A 7,731-nucleotide genomic window follows, 5' to 3' on the forward strand; every position below is an offset into this window, starting at 1 on the left:
TGCATCTCTAGATGTTCTACTAAAGCAGTGCAGCTTGCATTTCATGTAGACGGTTACAACATTCTACCAAATAAACAGTCATAGGCAGAAGATACAAGTTCTTTATCCTGGACTTGAACAGGGGCAGGGAGTCAACAGTAAAGATTTCTGGAGAGAAAGTTCCACGAGAGGTGCCTAATAAGTGCAAATCATCATAACATTGCGTGGGCAGCAAAGGAGAAAGAGCGACCTCCCACTAAGTGGAGGTTGACTGGCAGTTTTTACGTAATTATTTGCTATTGCTGTATGTGCTATGAAGAAGGACCGTTGCTTGAAACGTCACCCATTGTATTTTTTTCATTCAAGGCCACAGTGTTATTGACCAATGTGTTCAGTTTTATTATGTGGGCTTGTGTGCCACTGCCAGCGGCCAATATCGCCAAAAAAATGCGTCTGCTACTCTCTGTGTGCCAGACCGTTGTGGGGACGGGCGTTGGGGCTGAGGGGGTCTCGGCCCTCTGAGTGTATGTGATGACCTGCACGTCCACACTTGCCCACTGCAACTTCAAAGCCCATGGCCCAAGTTCTCTGCGTACCAGACCTAATTGTAACTTGAAAACGTCACCGCCGGATAAAAACGGTGATCTTGAAGAACACGTGCAACTTCTTATGCGGTTTTTCAAAAATGTCAGCAAAGGTGTAGTATTTGCTGATGTTACTGTAAGTGTACGTTTCCACTGCTGGATAAAAAAAAGCTCCAAATGTTGTCACAATCACACACGCGCCACATTTGGAATTCATAGACCATGTGCCCCTCTAGAAGGCAATTTGGCCTACTCTTCCACGCTGGGCAGACGTCTTGGAAGATGTGAGAGTCACCCGCGTTTTAACCCACCACATGGGATCTACCAATAAACTAACTTTGGTGCACCCAATTATAACTCTTGGTTGAACAGAAGTGGCAGAGATATTTAACAAATTGCTCATGAAATATTTGCTGAGCCTTCCAAAAAAAACTATTTTTCAGGCTGGTCCCAGCTGTTTTGGATGTCCTAATGGGCTAAATTCCTTTTCATATTTTGCACGACCACAAAAAAATCCACATTGCCCTAACTGAAAGAGGACTTGTGGAAATTATGCGAATGCCCCTATAACCAATAAACAGAGGAGACAAGACTTTTCACTGTGTACCTGGGGCATTCCCTTCCACAAGATCTCAAAGAAACACACACACACATGCCCAAATAGCCCCGACTCAATGCCCTCATTCAATTGGCAGAATGTTGTTCATTTCCCAACACCCAACAAGGTATTAATGTTACATTGCGCGCACATAGGTGGCATATATATAATCATCAGCCATGATCAATCCACTGCTGAATGAATGCAAACCCAAAGCTGTCGATTTCCATCAAAGGAGTTGATTTCTCGGCTATATCTCCCCGGTGGATGTTCTCACGTGCACGTTGGCTGCAACTCCGTTGTTAGTCTCGACCACTGGCCATAATCATCCCTTCTATGCAACATACTGTCATAATGTTGATAATGTACATACTTCACCACGCTGGTCATGGTTCGGGATGAAGGGGGGGGGGGGGACCGCCAGGACCGGTTTCAGATATCACTCGCCACTGGTGAATCGAACTCATCAATGTGCCGGGTTTCACAGTGCGCTAACCACTGCACCACCACTCCCCCTATAAGTTACTTGAACTACACATTACACTCTTGAAGGTAAAACATATTGAGCACGTATGTATGTTGAACTTCTTTTGTACCGTACGTGGCAAACCGTGTTTAATCGGATGTGCGGATTTTCTGTGTGTTTTATGTGCAGTATGTGTATATATACTGTGTAGTGTGCATGTATGTACATCGTGTATAACTGTATTGTTCATGTATATTTTATATATGTGTATATGTTGTGTATGTGTATATAGTATATGTGCAGTGTATGTACACACATTGTGTATGTCTGATTTGTGTTGTGTATAATAATTGTGCAGTGTACGTACACACTTTGTGTATATATCGTGTGTACTGTATCACAATTGTGTGCAGTATACGTACAAGTATTGCATAGACATTGTTTTTGCATGTGCAGTGTAGGTGTGTAGACACTTTGTGTATTATAACTGCGTGTGTAATGCCCGTACAACACACTGTGTATAAATGTATGTTTGTGTATGTGCAGCATGTGTGTGTGTAATTTAGACTGTGTGTAATAATCGTGCCCACGTGTTCAGTGTTCACAAGTGCACTGCTCTGCGGGATCAACAGAATATTCTAGAGAGCTGCTGCCCTCCAGTGAACACTGCCAGTCGACTCCGTCTTGCCAAGCTTAGCAAACTACCCAGCACACACAGCACACAGCACCGTATCGCTCCAACGCAGCACACCAACTCGTGCTGTATTACCAGAGGTGGGACAAAGTCATTGTTATGCAAGTCCAAGTCGAGTCGCAAGTCATCAAATTCATGACTCGAGTCTGACTCGAGTCCAAGTCACATGACTCGAGTCCACATCTCATAGGTGGGACAAAGTCATTGTTATGCAAGTCCAAGTCGAGTCGCAAGTCATCAAATTCATGACTCGAGTCTGACTCGAGTCCAAGTCACATGACTCGAGTCCACATCTCATAGGTGGGACAAAGTCATTGTTATGCAAGTCCAAGTCGAGTCGCAAGTCATCAAATTCATGACTCGAGTCTGACTCGAGTCCAAGTCACATGACTCGAGTCCACATCTCATAGGTGGGACAAAGTCATTGTTATGCAAGTCCAAGTCGAGTCGCAAGTCATCAAATTCATGACTCGAGTCTGACTCGAGTCCAAGTCACATGACTCGAGTCCACACCTCTGTGTATTGCCCCATTACACAGCTGATGCGTTACATAACCGTACTCTGTGCAGTACACAACTTATACATCGTATTTGTACAGCGCAGCATTGGCAAGGCATGCTTACAGAACGTAACTATTGTTAATCATCTTCTTGGTTCTTTCGGTAAAGTCACGTAGAAGGGAAATAATAAAATAATAGAAATAAAACATAATAAAATAATTCTCACGACGTTTCGGCCACAACGCAAGCAGCCGTCCTCAGGTGAAGAACAGGTCCGTCGGGAAGACAGCTTCTACGTGACTTTACCGAAAGAACCAAGAAGATGAATCCCTGCAGTCACGAAAGCTTTAAATCGAAATGTATTGTTAATCACTTTTGTTCACACGCCCGAGTGTTGTTGTGACCAAACACAATTCGAAACACGCCTACCTGCTTTGTGACGTGCCGAGTCAAGACGTCGTTTGACAATTAGACGATGCTGCTGCTGCTGCCCGACGTTTATTGCGGTGTGTGTGTTCTGTGTGTGTGCCGCTCACAGTTTCAGTTTAAGCCACGCTCCGAGTGGACAGGGTAGCAAGCAAGCAAGCAAAGCTGCCTTCCGCCTTCCTTAACAGGGCGACTGCCCACGTCAATGCTCTCAAATCTCGCCTGCTCCCTCCCTCCCTCTCTCCATCCCTCATCCCTCCCCTCCCTTCCTCTTTAAACGGAAAGCACAAAAAAATCCTCCCTCCACCCACCCACCCACCCCCGTTTCCACTCTCGTTGGGAAACGTCGCTTCCTGCTGCCTGCCAGCGCAGTTCGTCTTGGAAGCGGTGGGGCCCTGAAGGTCCGTGGTTGCGAGATGTTGACTACCTCGCCCGGTACACAGGAGGGCCGTGGGTTCCACCCCGACCACTGTGACACCCGCTGCATATTTGGAGTCTGAGCGATGTTCTTCGCTCTCTCTCTCTCTTCTCTCTCACCCCGTGGTCGCGTGGACTTTTGTCCGGGTCTTCCCCTCCACACATGAGCATCAACATCACGTTTCGATCATTTCGGCTGCTACGAATTTCTTCGACGCGACGATAAGTCCACCTCGTTGAGCTTATCATTTGTGATAGCCGGGTCGCTTCTGAAAAAATAGCCATACAGCTCAAGTTGGGGCCCTTGCCTGGTCTAAAATGAAAAAAAATAGTTTAGTATAGTTTAGTGCGTGTGTTGGGGGGGGGGGAGCGGTGGCGCAGTGGTTAGCGCGCAGTGGTTAGCGCGCACCGCTGCGTTCGATTGCCACTCACGGCGAAGCATCATTATCTTGAACCGATCCCGGGGTGTGTGAGATGGTAACAGGTATTGGATGCCTTCATCCAGCAGCGGATGGATCGTGGCTGATGATGCGTCCACTAGAGCGGCTCCAATCTCGAGCCCCCTGCAGTAGATGATGCCCTTCCGCCAGCACCGGCGTGAGAAAGAAATTACAGGGATGCACCTTTACCCTTTTTTTTGGTTTAGTTTCACTAAAACTGCCGAGTTCGTAAAGTCACGCACATACAACGTTAGAGGCACTGATGCTGGTCTCTCTCGCTCACGAACGGTAGTGCCCAGAGCCGGCCCAGCCAATAAGCGACCCTTGCAATTGCAAAGGGCCCCGTGGCCAGCAGAGGGCCCCCTAGAGTCACTGCTAGCTAGTGGGTGAAAAAAATCATACATCAAAGGGGCCTCCAACCAAATTTTGCTTAGGGCCCCCAAAGGTCTAGGGCCGGTTCTGGTAGTGCCCTCCTTTAACCACACCGTTGACTGCCTTGCCGGCCACCTTGAACATAAATACCACCAACAACACACTTGCTTTTATGGAGTCGTTGAGCCGTGCCCCTCCACCTCTACAACTGAACCAGAAGTCGTGGGTGGATGTCGTAACGTGAGAGCGGTGGGAGGGGAGTGCTAAGCCGACTGAGCATGCACCCCCATTTTTTTTAAACAAAAAAAATAGCAAATTCATACAACAGAAAGCAAAGTAGCTTAAACGTGGCAGTCGTAGAGCAGTGGATTATTGAATCTATCTGTGAGCAGCTTCGGATGTTAACCCCTTGTGTGCAAATGTTGGCGTTTTATTCGGGTGCTTGTTCCTACTGGGTCTGCCCATCCATCATTTATTCGACACTCGTCAATATTAAAGAATGGCATTGGCCGAACATATCAAATGCAGGACCCATATGAATAATATTTACTCATTGAGGTTTCCATGCGAAAAAAACTATTACCGTATTCAGATTATGAAATTCGCCAATTTTACTGTATTATAGAGCAAGCCTTTGGGTGGTGCGTTTTGTAATCTTGTAGGTAATGCATGTGTGTGTGACCAGCTTGGATACCTCTCATTGACACTGGGCACAAGTTTTGGGTGCGTCTTACTCTCCTGAGGATCTTAAAATATGTTACAGTTATAGTGTTACATCTGTTGGCATAATCAATTCGTTTGAATTCACTCTAGGAAACCAATAAAAGTGCATTGGGCTCACTGGCGCTATTCCAGTGGTCTTACTTGGGATATTTGGCCAATTTCTTAAAGAATGTTTTCCTTGAGTATTGTCCTCAGCAAATATTTGCTCTTGGTGAGTTCCTTATTAAATAGTGGAACTCCCCTTATCCATAAACGTATTATCTGCACTCATCCGTGTACCCAACTCGCAAAACCCATGTTACCATGTGGATTATACAATACACATTAATCCATGGAACAGCTACTAGAATTGGCTTCTCAATAGTGTAGCGACATCGTGAATGTCACGGTGTAATGCCGGCTCGCTCGAGCGAGGCACGGCGTGCGATGTACTCACATCACGTACGTAGCAACATCGTGAATGTGACTTTGTAATGCCGACTCCAGCAAAGCACGGCGTGCGATGCACCGTCACCGCGAACACCCCGTAGGTGGGTGTAGTACCAGCCCTAGTGAGAGCTTGGTGAGCGCTGGGATAGCGCTCAGTGGCACCACGCGTGGCGTGCAGTGCCGACTCCCACCGCAGGGAGCGGCAGAGTGTCATCCCAGGGGCAGGGTGACCCTGGGCCATGGCACTCTGGTTGACCCCGTAGACACGTGACCGGTAAAGTCTACATGGGGACCCAGGTGGGGGCTAGGGGGTGGTCACGGGCGGGGGGGGCGAAGATCCTACGGGAAGGGTCGAGAGGTAGGACTCTCTCGAAGGTGGGCGTGGCCAAGGGCGGGGCCGGCCAAGACCCGGGAGCATATAAGCCGGGTCCCCCACAGGGACCAGGGTTCAGCGTTGCTACCGTCATCTGAAGATCTACGTTCTAAGTCGAAGTCTCCAAACACGTGGACCCAGACCGAGGTTCGGTCCAGTGTAGCTAACTCCCAGTGTGTTCATGGAGTTTAGCCGGGTGGTCCACCACCCGAGGCTGTTATCTGGTAAAGGGGACAGCTACCCCTTTGTGTTTTACTTTGGTGTAATAAATGTGTTGCCTCTAAGAAGTATGTCTGCGACTCAGTTGAATCTACTACATAAGTACTAAATTGACGATTCAGTATTTTTATTTCACAAAAGGGCTAATTCTATTATCTGCATTTTTCTTCACGAGTCTCCCGAAAGTAATAATTGAATCAAATCATTTCCTTTTTTCAAATATGCATATAGAGCGCACTTAAAAGCCCTCAAAACCTGTACATTCTCTCATCAATCACCCAATGGCATGCTGCAGTCTAGCCAAGGGGACACCGAGTGGCATCTGCCCCTATGTGACAAGGTGTATATAGGATATGCCGACAAATGGGCATTTGCCTGCTAGTAGGGGGCGATTTAGCCTCGTGCTTTTTCCTATTGAGTTTATCAAAATGTGGCGAAGTTAATTCCCGACACCAGCATGGTTGAAATAACGTCACGAGATCTTGAATGTTCACAGCGAAGCAGACGGCACGTATTTATAATAAAAATTAATAGTATTTACCAGGGTGGTTGCTGGGCTCTAAGAGTGAAGCTCTGCAACAAGCCGTAAATGCGCTACCACTCTGCAAGGTCACCACAGATAAGTGCCACTGAGAAGTGGTAGCAAATTCGTCCGGTTATTTTCAGCACAAATATGATCCAAACAAATCGACGCGTAGAAAAGGCGAGATGCAGTGATCTATTAATAGAGCTTACATTGGCTTGTGAAGGTCTCCAAGACAACCACCAGATTGTACATATTTTAGAAACGCACTTCCAAAGTATATAGTAATATTTCGATTTAAAGCTTTCGTGACTGCAGGGATTCATCTTCTTGGTTATTTCGGTAAAGTCACGTAGAAGGGAAATAATAAAATAATAAAAATAAAACAATGAAATAAAATTCTCACGACGTTGTCTTTCCGACAGCCCTGTTCACCTGAGGGCGACTGCTTGCGCGGTGTCCGAAACGTCGTGAGAATTTATTGTTTTATTTTATTATTTCCCTTCTACGTAACTTTACCGAAAGAACCAAGATATATAGTAATAATGAATAAACTCAAGTGTTATAAAGCACCTTTCAAATTGGCCATCTCAAAGCGCTGTACATCAAATGTAAACAAAAAAAGTGAAGCAGCACACGTTTGGTCGTCAGGTTTGCTGACAAAATTAACCAACACATCGACATTGTTCAAATCAATATTTGGCGTAGTTATGAAAACCTAACGTGGTCGCAGACACGAGTGATAAACACTGCCTTCAGTTCACAACATCCCAGCAACTCCACGAGACAAACATTTCTGCACTCTGGTCCCTTGCTACCCATAAAACGTCGAGCTCTCATCTCCAGAGTAAATATTGCACTATAGCACAAGGCGGTTTATATCGACCATAACATTGCAAATACTGTATGCACTGTATTTACGCAAGTGCAGTTAGTTGATCATAGCGAGTTTAGCCATACATTAAAAACTTCGGTAACTCACGGGTCG

The 7,731-nt window shown here is 46.3% G+C and overlaps 1 protein-coding gene across 3 annotated transcripts in view; it reads right to left on the bottom strand.

Annotated features, from left to right (window-relative positions):
- The window catches only part of LOC144937942 (prolyl 4-hydroxylase subunit alpha-1-like), a 54,807-nt gene extending 51,328 nt beyond the window's left edge, over nucleotides 1-3,479 (bottom strand). For 2 of the 3 annotated variants that reach the window (XM_078865577.1, XM_078865575.1), the window contains exon 1: nucleotides 3,358-3,479. The gene's annotated coding sequence lies outside the window, so the exon portion shown is untranslated. Of the gene's footprint in view, nucleotides 1-3,250 lie in introns of all 3 variants that reach the window. The other variant, XM_078865574.1, reaches the window with a different exon arrangement.
- Nucleotides 3,480-7,731: the final 4,252 nt, after the last annotated feature.

This window comes from Lampetra fluviatilis, chromosome 20, assembly GCF_964198595.1.
Source record: "Lampetra fluviatilis chromosome 20, kcLamFluv1.1, whole genome shotgun sequence".
NCBI lineage: Eukaryota > Metazoa > Chordata > Hyperoartia > Petromyzontiformes > Petromyzontidae > Lampetra > Lampetra fluviatilis.